Here is a 13,434-nt window from a genome sequence, read left to right on the forward strand (position 1 = left end):
AAAAGATTATCACCTGCTGAAAGTGGGAGGCATAAATAGAAATGAGTGATATAATTAATGAGACTGGACTAGATGGATCTGACTAGGCTGTGGTAGGAAATATCTTTAATATGGAGACTGTGAGCCCCATCTGATGTATGTCATATCTGTGTGACAGTCAAGAGAAGCAAGGACTAGAAGGAATGGGAACAACCTACCTCCCTTTGCCCTATTACTCGCAGAATGAACCCTTCAACACCACCTGTCAGCTCTTCTAGAAATAATTTGGCCAACAAACCTAATTATTTTTTTGTTTCAGGAAAGGAACATTCAAATCTTTTTTTAAAGGCTTTATACAAATTATCATCAGGGTCAGAAAAAAAAAACTAGTTAATTAGCAGTTACAACAGGAGGAAGCATCACAAAATGGACATCCCAAATTCAACAACATATTTTTAGAGCAGAGTCAATTTTAGCCGTAGGTGAATAGGGCTTTGCCCCAGGGTGCTACCATTCTGGAATGAGTTACAGAGAATGCATTTCTTTCTCATGGTAACTGCCATTTATTTCCATGCCTCATTTCTGCTAGTTTGTGCCACTATGTGGCACAACTGCCAATAGGTCACACTACCCACAGGGTCCTGTCACCATGGCAACCCTCTTTTAGGCTATCTTTCCCCTCAAATCACGAAAGAGGTAAGAACTAGATTCAATGACAATCCCTCTCCCAAAAGGACTTCATCTGTGATTATACTATCCTATCTGCTATAGCTGCCTCCTCCCTTACTCCAATCAAATTTGCCCCAAGTTCCAAGAATTTTTAAATATAGTTGAAGTCAAATTTCTGGGGTCTGGTATAGCACAATGGATCTTCATTTTAGAACTTTGGATTGGCTACCATTGAAGAAACAAAGCAAAGCACTTTATTCTGAAATCCATTAAATACTAAAGAGTTCTATTTCAGCACATTGGTGTTTGTATTTTATGTGGAGAGTCAAAGAGGTTGCATTAAAAATTCACTGAATTTTGAAGTGGGTTACCCTGGCTAGGGAGGCAGGCAAAGAAAAGCACTGAAGGAGGAAATAGAATTACATCCCTGTGCATCCAGATTTATTTGTGTTTGTGTTTGTGCTTGTTTTTCCTTTAGGCTCATTGTATGACCTCATGTAAATCATTCAATTTCACTGGCTTCATTATAGCCTGTCAGCAAGAGATGAGACTCATAGATTAGAAGAATCCCTAGAGTATCACAAACATCCTTCAAAAGTCCTCCTTACTCAGACAATAGTGCATTGCAAAGAATTTGACACTCTCTGTTTCTCAAATTATGTATCATAGATTTTAGGGGAGCTGAAGATCTGAGGTCATCTTGACAACTCTAGCTAGTTATGGCTCTTTAGTAGAAATTTCAGTGCTACTAACTTTGACTAACTACTCATCCATCGTCATCCTGGCTTTCCCCCCTTTCTTTTCTCCAATTTATATGAGATTGAAACTTTTTTTGGCAAAATTGTTGCTTAGGTTATCCAATTTGCCTGTTTTCATCTGTTAATTCTTTTTCTATGATCAGAGCTGGTCTTATAACATTGTTCAAATAGGAAGCCACCCACTTGGTGTGGTTTGAGAGATGCCAGGAGTTCTTTTTCAGAAGAGTCTATTATACAAGGCTTTCCATAAGAATTTAAAACAACTATTTTCCTTTGGGTTGATAGGATTAGAGGAAGCTATAACAGGAGAGATATTACATATGAGAAGTAACATATTAAATCATTATTTGTTATTAATATTTTAATGACTTGGATGACTTTCCTTATCCTTGCAAAGAGCAGAACCCATGGGGAAACAGTACAAACTCCACCCACCATGTTAAATTGTGATGGTGAGAGAGGAAAGAGTCAAGGTATGAATCACTGCCCACACAGAAGAAATGCCTCTCTGTGGAACTCTGGCAGGTTGAACAAGAGACAGGGAAAGGTAGAGTCATTTGTGTTTGTGGAAGAGATACAAAAGACAAAAGACCATGTAATATAAAATTTTGTCCAGACAATTCTGTTTATAATTACTCTCGCCTTTTCATTCCTCTACATTTCATTCTCCCAAGATAGTAAATTCCTTGAGAAGAGGGACTCTATTTTCTACTATTCTTATCTATTCCTATGGTTCTTTATACTAAATGACTTTTTTACTAATTCTTCTTCACTAAAGCTCCAATTCCAAGTCATTCAGATCAAAAACAAACTAAAAAAAAAGATAAGAAATTACTATTGTCCTTGATATTCCCTGAAAACCTAGAACTTTTGCTTTCATAGGAAAAAGTGGTTTTTAAGTTTTACCAAGTTATGGGTGAGCCAGGGAGTCACTAAGTTGGCAAGTAGAAAGGTGCTTCTATGAAACTGAATCTTATTTTTATATGAAGCACTAGGCTGTTCATGATAGTTAAAAAAAGAAAAAAGAAGTAAATAAAACTTTGAGCAGAATACTGCCATAACCAAAAATTCTCCAACTCTGTCTTTGTAAAGTTACTTGCCTGAATACAGTAAAAATACTAATACAGTTAGTGACTTCTCATTTTTGTTTTCATAAAATCTAAGCAAAAGCCCTAAGGGGATATATATATATATATATATATATATATATATATATATATATATATATGGCAGAGATAATATCAGCAGAGTACATCATGATTTCTAAACTTTTCTTTAATATTCTCCATCTCAATAAACTAGGAAAGACAGAGTATATATAGAGAAGAATAAGAAAATGAGGTTTCATCTTACATTATTACAAATTCTCCATCAGATTAAAAAGAAATTTCCCCTAAAAATATCATTCAGATCCCAGCAGCTGAGTTGATTTATGAAAGCCCTGAAAAGGTCAAAAGAAGAGGAAATTCTAAACTAAGAATTTAACTTAGAATTTTTTTAAACTGGATAGCTGAACTTTTCAGGGAAGATGAAAACTCTCACCATGAAGATTTTTAAAACAGTATAAGCCTCTGTAAAGGATCTGTAGTAGCAAAGTATCTTGATGTTGAAAGTATCAATCAATAATAAACTTAACTGCTAAAAAATTTTCTTACAGCTCATCATATTTCACCCATTAAATGAATGTCAATGATACCTTATAAAAATATCTTGTGATTAACTGAAAGAATAAGACAATTCTAGAGTGAAGAAAGAGGAACATTCTGTCTGTCTTTGGCTCTGTTTCTTTTTCTCTAAATCTCTCATCTCCTGTAACCCTTTGCTCATTACCCATGTGACTAGAGAGACAGGAATTATAGCATAGTACATATCCAGTTGGGATCAGAGGGACTGGACAAGTAGGAGCTCATATACATAACCAGCAGTTATGATATAACAAGGACAAACAGAAAGTCAACCACCCCCAAAAAAGTCACTTTTACCAAAGAAGAGGGAAAACACAGTTCTCAAGAAAGGACTTCCAAGTTATAGAGTATAACATGCTGTAAGTAATTTCTTTGCCACATATGATTTTTGTTTTAATGTCGATCTGTTTTAATGTCGATCATTTCTAGGTATCCTCCCCACCACCATCACCCTACTCTGCCATCAGTAGAATTAAATTAAACTATATTGTTGTTATTCAGTTGTTTCAGTCCTGTTCAACCCTGAGACCCCATTTGGGGATTTCTTGAGAAAGATTCTGGAGTTTGCTATTTCTGAGTCCAGCTCATTTGACAGAAAGGAACTGAGACAAAGAGAGTTAGCTGACTTGCCCAGGATCACACAACTAGAAAGTATCTGATCCCAGATTTGAACTCAAGAAAATGAGTATTTCTAACTCCAGGCCCAACACTCTATCCACTGTACCACCTAGTTATCCCAAACTAAACCTAGTGCTGCTATAAAGAAAATTAGATCAGAAAAAGTCAACCAGAAAAGTGATTCTGGTGACATAATATTTTGCACCTGTGGTCCCCCACCCTTGTGCTAGAAAAAGGGAGGTATATTTTCACCTTCTGTTTTTAGGGACTAATTCTTAATTTTTTCAAATAATCAGTGAGTACTTTTTTTCCATGATCTTATTTGCATTATTGTAGTTACCATGTATAAGTTTCTTTTGTTTTTGCTTTACTTCATTCTGCATTATTTTATACAAACTTTACCAATGATATTTTTTAAAACCACTTGACAGAAATAAAATTTTTCCCCCAGTCTGCCTATTTGAAAACTACACAGCTTTGTTTCATGCCCTCATCTCATTCATCAGATTTATTAGAGACAGGTACTGAAGATAAAGGAGGGACAAGAGACCCATTTGAAATATTTTTTTGCAACTTCAACATATATCTGTGTCCTAGATGATGTCATCTTATTATCAATGATTCATATGAAACATGTTGTGTTATGAAGACTTAAAGGATTGAAAATTAAAAATTAATCTGTGCCAATCAATAAGACTTTTAACAAGAGTCCCAGTTTGGGGTTTGGTATAAAAAGGGATAATTAAGAATATTGTTTTGATTTTTACATTCATTCAGTACCTAAAAACTGACTAATAAAAGACTCTTATAAAACTGAATTCTATTTGGGTTAGGAAATTTAGCAGTGGTAACTTTTGTTTCAGGGCAATGAGGATTTAGCATATCCTCTATGATCCTTATCTCTCTGCCTTCTCCAGAAGTTTTGCATTCCTTTTTAAATTTCATACAATGAAAAGACTAAAAGGTAGACATCCAAATGATTATATATCTAGGGTTGAACCAGAGCAAAGTCAGATTCAAAGATGGAGCAAGGTAGAAGGAGGTTTAGTTCTAATGATCATTTGTCTTATATCTTGCACCATCAATCCATCTCAGTAATAACAATAGCTTATATTTGTTGAGCACTTTACTGTTTACAAAGACTTTCTCATTGATTATCATATTTGATTCTCCAGACAACATTGGGAGATGAAGAATAAAGTGATTATGATGCCCATTTTACGAGAAAGAAAACAAGGTTTTGATTAGATAGCAATTGATCTTTGACCTCAAAGGCCAGCACATGGCAGAGTCAAGATCCAAATCTTTTAAATTCCAGTGTTCTTCTCTCTAAATTCTGAAAGCAAAACATTACCCTGTCTTCTTTGATGTCTGAAATGCCATCATTAAAGTTATTCTTCTAGGTTAAACCTCTGTTAAAATGAATATATATATATATATATATATATATATATATATATACATATGCATGTCTGTATAAATATATGTATACATATATAAGATCATAGGCATACATAGACATTTAATACAGAATGAAGTATATTATATATTCATCCTTATTACCATGAATAAATTAACATAGTTAATTAATAAGCATAATCACTAAATTCCATATACTATGTAAGCACTGTGGATAAAAAGAAATAGTAATCATTTTTAATAATAATAATGACTAGTATTTATATATCACTTTAAGGTTTACAAAGCTCAGTCAAGATAGTATCTCATTTTATCATCACAACAACCCTGAGATTGTTTTTGATTGAGGTGATACTATTATCCCCATTTTACAGATAAGGAAACAGAGGCAGAAAAAAATTAAGTGATTGTTCAGGAGCAAGTAACATGTCAAAACTAGGTACAAACAAAACATATACAAGGTAAATAGAGAGTAATCTGGAAGGGGAAGGTATCTGGGAGGACCAGGAGACATTTCCTACAGAAGGTGGGACTTGAGTTTGAGAGGAAGATGGGAAAACTCAAAAGCAGAAGTGAAGAGGCAAAGCATTCCAGGCAAAGGAGACAGCCAGGTCAAAGGCACAGGGATTAGGGAAGAATAGAATGTTTGCCTTGCTGCAGTGAGACCACTTGCGATCTGAATACATACATTTGTAGTAGACCTGATCCACATGGTTCCATGATTTCCTCCAGTACCATTCAGTCACATAAGAATGAGTCCAAAGGAGGTGATAGTAGGAGTAATCAGGGTGTGGTCAGTGAAAGGATAAGGGAGCAAAAGTTTCAAGAAACAAAGAACAATGGTAGCTGTAATATCTTTGGGCACAAAAGCCACTAACATTTATGACACTTGGACAAGCAGAATTAATTGTGTCCTTAAGTCAACCTTAAAGTGGAGAACAGGATGCCAGATCCATAAGGCCATAGTACAGTGAAAAGAATATACTAAGAAAATATAATTTATTATGTGGATGATAATGATAATTATTGGTTTAAGATGTCTGGGGGAAGATTGTTGCTGTTCAGTTATTTTTAGTCTTTCAACTCTTCTTGACAAAGATGCTGAATTAATCTGCCACTTCCTTCTCCAGCTCATTTTACAGATGAGAAAACAGAAGCAAACAGGATTAAATAACTTGTCCAATGTCACACAGTAAGTAAGTGTCTGAAGTCAGAATAGAACACAGGAAAATGAGTCTTCCTGACTCTAGGTCCAGCACCCTACCCACTGCATCACCTAGCTGCCCCATTGGGGAAAAATACATTGAGATAAACAGAAATTAGAACTGAACTTCCTTCTCTCTTAATTCATCTTTATGAACTCATCTGGTTCTGGCTCAGCCTAGGGAGGTAATCCAGGAATATCCACTTTTTGATCAATTTATTGCATAAAGTTTGAAATGAAACCCATGTTTTCTGGGTTGGACATTCAAGTACAAAGTATGGATGATGGGGCTATCTTCATTGATTCAGGACAGGAGCATTCAATAGCAGCTCCTGTCACACAACCAGAAATTTGGTTTCATGATGATAATTTTTTGCATGAGACAGTTCTTCAGTCTGAAGTGAATATTCTCCATATTGCATAATCTATATGAATTATACATGTTGTGTGTTATATGAGTATATATATGCATATATATGTGTGTATACATATGCTGTATATGTGTCTGACATATATACACATGGGTAATGTGTACATTTGTACAGGTATGAATATATGTATTGTATTATATGTCATATATGAATGCATATATTAATGCAGGTGTGTGTGTTCTGTGTATACTATATACATTGGATGTACATAAAACTTCCATTTCGAGAGAGACAACACAGAGATCTGAGCTCAATGGTAGAATTTCAGGCACTAGGGAAGAATGGGGGAAAGTTCCGATTCTCAAAATGTTAAGAAAACTGGAGTAGGATTTGGACCTGGACCTGGACCCTAACTCTACTACTTATTAGCCATTAGTACCAAAGGAAAATTACTCCTTCTTCCAAACTTCAGGTTCTTCCCCTATAAAATAGGGATAGCAAGAAATTCATCCCCCATTTCCCAGAGTCATGGTGAAAATCCTAAGACAATGAAAATATTTGTAAAGTATTTGCCTCTGAGATCTAGGGCAAAGGGGGAAAAGAGGGGAGAGGAAACACCACAAAGAAAAACTTCCCCTGGGCCACAGTATAGCTAAAGACCAGCCTGCTAAAAGCAAAAAATATCATTCACAAATTAAATCAGTTAAAGAAAGCCTATATAATAAATATTTAACATTATGTTCAAAATTGTCCTTTGTGTTTTTTTCTGTTCTCTGCTGTGAGCTATTTATATTTTTGCTCCCATCTACTCCCAAGAATGGCTATATTTAAACATGGAAATATATATATATATATATATATATATATATATATATATATATATATGGAGATATATATGTACATATATAGGAGAGATTTATACATACTTGCACATATGCATCCATATATATATATATATGTATATATATACATATATATGTATGTATACACATATACACACCTGCATACATATTTGATTTGTGTGTATTTCTAATTTATATCCTCTACTCTACTTCTACTCACTACCTTACCCTTCTATTCCTTAATCAATTACCCTTCAAAGAAACCCTGCTGTATATACTCTTCTATAGCCCCTTCCCCATTAATCTATACCCTTCTGTATCCCCAATAATTTATACATCTTTCTAAATACCTTCTTATCCTATTCCCTGACCCTCTAATTCATTACTTTCCTGTCCCTTTCTCTTCTTGCTTTCTGAATTTAGAAGGCTTTTATTATATGTTTATGTATATATGTAATATGTATATCATATGTATATGTATTATTACATATATATATATGTATTTCCTGCAAAACTCATTCCCAATAAGAATGTTTCTAGAACTACCAATCCTCCTTCCTCTTCTAATTTCTCTGCATCTATTGTTCTTTTCATAGCTCATTTGTATAAGATGGTAACTTTTTTAACTCTTTTTTTATACTTATAAGAATCCCATCCTCCTCAACTCTTCCACCATCTTTCTTACTAACCAATTACTAATAACAATCTTGGACATATGGTATTCATTTTCACAGACAGATAGTAAACAATGTGTCCTTGTTTGTATTTTTTTTTAATTTTTGCAAGGCAGTGGGGTTAAGTGACTTTCCCAAGGTAATATAGCTAAGTGTTAATTGTCTGAGATCAAATTAGAACTCAGGTCTTCCTGACTCCAGGGCCTATCCACTCTATTCACTGCACCACCTAGTTGTCCCATTTATTGAGACCCTTGTAATTAGTCTTTGATGTTTACTTTATATTTCTTTGGTTCTTGTATGTTAAATTTTCTATTAAGTTCAGGTTTTTTGCAACAAAATCCTTAAAGTGTGGCAATTTGTTTAATGTTCATTTTTTTCATCCAAAATTATGCTTAACTTTGCTGAATATGATATCTTGGGCTACAAGCCTCGTTCTTTTGCTCTTCAACATGTTGTGTTCCAAGACCTGAGGTCTTTCAGAATAATCAGTGCTAGGTCTGGGGTAAATCTAAGTGTAGTTTTGCCATATTTGAATTGCTTTTTTTATTGTTGCTCTTAATCTTTTCAAATTAACCTGGGGATTTTGGATTTTGGTTATGGTATTCCTAGGATCCCTTTCATGTGGTAGTCAGTGAATTTTTTTCTATTTTTACTTTCTTCTCTTGCTCTAACACTTCAGGACATTTTTCTTTAATTATTTCTTGTTTCATTGTATCAAAATTCTTTTTGTGATCATAGCTTTCAGGTAGTTCAATTATTTTTATGTTTTGTCTCATTGATCTGTTCTCCAAATCTATTTTTTTCATGTGAGATGTTCACCTTCTATTTTTTCATTTTTCAGTTTTTGTTTTAGTTTTTATTCATCTCTTAGAACTTCATTGACTTCTCCTTACTCGATTCTAATTTTTGGATCATTTTTCTTCCTTGAGATTCTGGATCTCTTTTTCCAATTGGTTTACTTTATTTCCATAATATTTTTGTTTTTCTTGAATTGTCCTTATTTTCCTTTTTTAATTTTTCCTCAATCTCTCTTAAAGTCCTTTTTTTTAGTTCCTCCATGAATTATTTTTGGGCAGGTAGTCATTTGATGTTACTCTTTGTGATTGGAAAGGCTTTTTTTTTTTTTTGCTTCAGCATCTTCTTCTGATCTTTTCTTTTCCCACAGTAACTTTCTCTGGTTGTATTCTGTCTCCTTAGCCTGCTCTTTAAAAAACAAAATGACAGTGTTTTCTTAAATTCAACTCTAGTCCTGAGATGTGGGGAAGTAGTGTTTCTGACCTCAGGAGGCCAACCTATGTCCTGGGCCCAACCTATGTCATCCCTTTGACCTCCAAGTCACAGCTGGGACTCCTCAGTACACTGTGCTGGAAATGATCTTGCTCCCTGAGAACCTCCAGTAGTTATAACTTTCAGTTCTCCCCTCTGGCCTGAGACCAAGACCACTTAGTTCTCCTTTAAGGATCAATAGCCTCCTGTAAACTGCACCACCATCTCTTGTATGTGCGTGCTGGTTCCCTCCTGCCCAGGACCTTATATCACCTGCCCAGCAGGACCTGACATCCCTTTTCCCCCAAACAGATACCTAACTGTCCACACTGTTCCAGAGGTGGAAATTTCTGTGACTGAAATGGAGACTATTTCCCAACCAGGCTACCCAAAGGGCTTGCCCTCTTACTTTTTCAGGGAGCTAACCTGGAGATTTTCACCGATCATTCATCCAGAGAAACCGAAACCTCCGTCAGGATCTTTCTTTGATCCTCTCCAGTTGTCCCAGAAGAAATACTGTTTTGCCACAATTTTTTTGTTTTGACTTGTTGGTGAAAAAAATCTGGACAGCTTGGAATTTTCTTACCTATTCCACCATCTTCTCGGAATCCCCTCTGCTCCATATTTTTCTTAAAGTGGTGAGCAAAATCTCCACTACCAGAACCTAGTTATCATGCATGTTATAGAATTAGAGCTTGAGGATACTTTGATACCAACTAGTTCAATTCTTTTTTCAATGAGGAAATTGAAGTCTATAAAGTCAAGTGACTTACTGAAGGGCAAAAATAGCCAAAGAGGGCTTTAAATCCAAATTCTGTGACACCCAACAGTTAAAAATCACTGTTGTTTGTTCACCCCAGTAGTCCAAGAGCATCACAAGCCATATAACACATCAGGTCTACTAATGATATTCTGAATCTTAAAGAAGATGTTTCTTTCTATACACACTCCTGCATTTTCTGAAGGGAAATGGCACACATATTTCCTTTTGCCATTCACCAGACCAGGTAGTTAACACTCTGATCACCAGCTTCCCATTCCTTAATTCTTACCTACAGAACAGAAGAGGGACTCAGCTGATAGAGGTCCCAACAACCTGCTCCTCACCAAGGCAAACATTAAAGTATTCTGGTTTCATTCTGATCAATAACTTTAGAAAACTTCTAAATATTTTCTAAAAAATTCTAAACTCTAGATTCAGATATGCTTTGAACTGATTCACTAGATTTGGAAAAAACCTTGGTTTATTTCATGAGAAAGTTTTTTAAAAACACTATTTGAATCCTGTTCAAGTTTTGACCAATTAATGTTCTTTGTTACATTTTTTAAAATTTCAATGTTAAATCTGGTTCAAGTCCCTTAATTTTAAAACAGACAATATTTTGTATTCACTGTGTATTCTTTTTGGTATAAATCTTAACAATTTCTGAGAGTTAGAGAAGAAAACAGACAATTATCTCTACTTGAAACTTGTCTAAACCTCAGAAAGCACATACTTAGGAGCTAAGCAGATCTAGCATCAAGAAATTTTTCTTCAAGATGTAATCAAGAGTTATCACAATGATCTTAAAGCAATTGTCCTAAAGTTTGCATTTACTCAGATTCTGAGCCACTAAAATATTAATTTTTCCCCACATCAGGAAACATTTGGAGGGAATGTGAACTGTATGCTAATTGAGAACAGGCAGCTCCTCCATTGAAGATTCCATTACAGTGGGATTCACAATTTCTCTGGCAAAACTATGCATCAATTTATTAACTTCTTGATAAAATAAGGAAGATAATAAGTATCAATGTATATAAAATGAATGTTCCCCTAAAAGAAAGAGTTAAGAATATTTGTTTGCATGCCTTCCGCAGGAGACCAGAAATGGCTTTTTTGTCTTTTCTGAAGAAATAATTGTTATTTGAAAGAAAGAAATCAGTGGTGGGCAAAATCTCCACTACCAGAAACTAGTTATCATGCATGTTATAGAATTAGAGCTTGAGGATACTTTGATACCAACTAGTTCAATTCTTTTTTCAATGAGGAAATTGAAGTCTATAAAGTCAAGTGACTTACTGAAGGGCAAAAATAGCCAAAGAGGGCTTTAAATCCAAATTCTGTGACACCCAACAGTTTTTCCAGGGTTTGTTTGGAGGTAAAAGATAATAGCCAGAGTTAATACTGAGCTCAGAGGACACCCTTCCCAGAAGCCTCAGTCACTTTTGTTATAAACGTATGTAAGCTCTCCAGTATTTATTGACTTTCTGAAGTTCTTTTTAATGTTGTGCTCTTTTCTTCTTCCTATATCAATACACCCACTGGGATGAACTTCTCCACAACTCCCAGAAGATGAGAGGTAGGGTTATGACCACCCATCACCACTCCTCTAGGGCATTGGCCTTGGAGACAGGAGGTTGGGAGTTCAAATGAAGCCTCATACACTTTACACTTCCTAGTTGTATGACCTTGGGCAAGTCACTTAACACTGACAGCCTGGCATCCAGGGCTATCTCCAGTTCATCCTGATCCATATCTGGCCACTGGATCCAGATAGGTCTGGAGAAGAAAGTGAGACTGGTGACTTAGCACAGCACCCCCTCACTCAAATCCAATTCTTGTGCTTATGACCTCCTTGATGTCATCATCTTCTTCAAGAGTGAAGGACAAACAACATCATCACCACTTCTCTATCACTGTTCTTGTAGTTTCCTCACTACCACCCCACCCCAAGAAGCTGGTTCCTATAAAGATAGCAATGTTGTATGACAAATCATCCCCTACCCAATTTTCTGGAAAAAAAAACCAACAGGCTAAACTGGTTTCCAAGACTCTGTTCATGCTATTCTTCCAACTTGGAATGTCAATCCTATCAATTTCTTTCCCACCCTTCATGGCCTAGCCTTCTAAATTTCCCTGGTACTTCTATCTGCACCATCTAGGAAGATGAATGGTTCATTGGAGAGAGTACCAACCCTAGAGTCAAGAATTGAGTTCAAATCCAACTTGAAACATGTAATAGCTTAGACAAGTCCTTTAGTTTCTGTTTGCCTCCCTCCCAGGATAGGATCAAATAAGATAATAATTGTAAATGTTTATCACAACTATGGTATTTAGTAAACACTATAATTTTGTACAACTTAATTTGTAAATTATATATATATATATATATATATATATGTATATATATATATATATATATATATATATATATATATATATATATATGCAGAGGTACATAGCCATATAAGGTAGCATGAGTCCACCAGTCTCCCCCACTAAACTGCAAGCTCTTGAAAGACAATGAACATGATTTATGCTTTTTTTTAAAATTTCTACAACAGCCATTTCCTGGTTTATTTGTCTTAATTTTTTTAAAAAAAATGTCCATTGAAGCCCAACACTTTTCAGTCTACATTTTAATGAGCCAAGTTCCCAGTCTCTCAACAAGCAGGACTAACTGAGATTGATAATTCACCATTTGGTGCTTTTCCAAAATGTTCCTAGCTCTATGATCTTATTTGATGCTCCAGAAAAGGTTCCAAGATAGACAAAGGAAAATATGAAGCCAGAAGAGTGACCTGACTTACCCCAAATTACACAACCACTTCAGAGATCCAGGCTCTAGCCCTGGTTCTGCCGCTGAGTTCCAGTTCTAAGTTCCTCTACACCACACTTGCCAACTCACTATTTGTCTCCTTTTTAACATGATATTTTCAACCATGTTGTCAAACACCTTAACTGAGAATGAACAAGCTTCAAGGTCAGCTACTGCACTGATGGTAAATTTTTCAAATTGAAAAGACTACAAGCCAAGACTTAAGTGGAGGAGTGTTGGTGCATGGTCTTCTGTTTGCAGATGGTTGTGCACTCAGTGCAGCCTCTGAAGCTGAGATGCAACAAAGTGTGGCTCAATTCTCTGCTATTGTGCTAACTTTTGCCAACAACTTATACCTAGAAAAC

This window comes from Macrotis lagotis, chromosome X (assembly GCF_037893015.1).
Source record: "Macrotis lagotis isolate mMagLag1 chromosome X, bilby.v1.9.chrom.fasta, whole genome shotgun sequence".
NCBI classification, from domain to species: domain Eukaryota; kingdom Metazoa; phylum Chordata; class Mammalia; order Peramelemorphia; family Peramelidae; genus Macrotis; species Macrotis lagotis.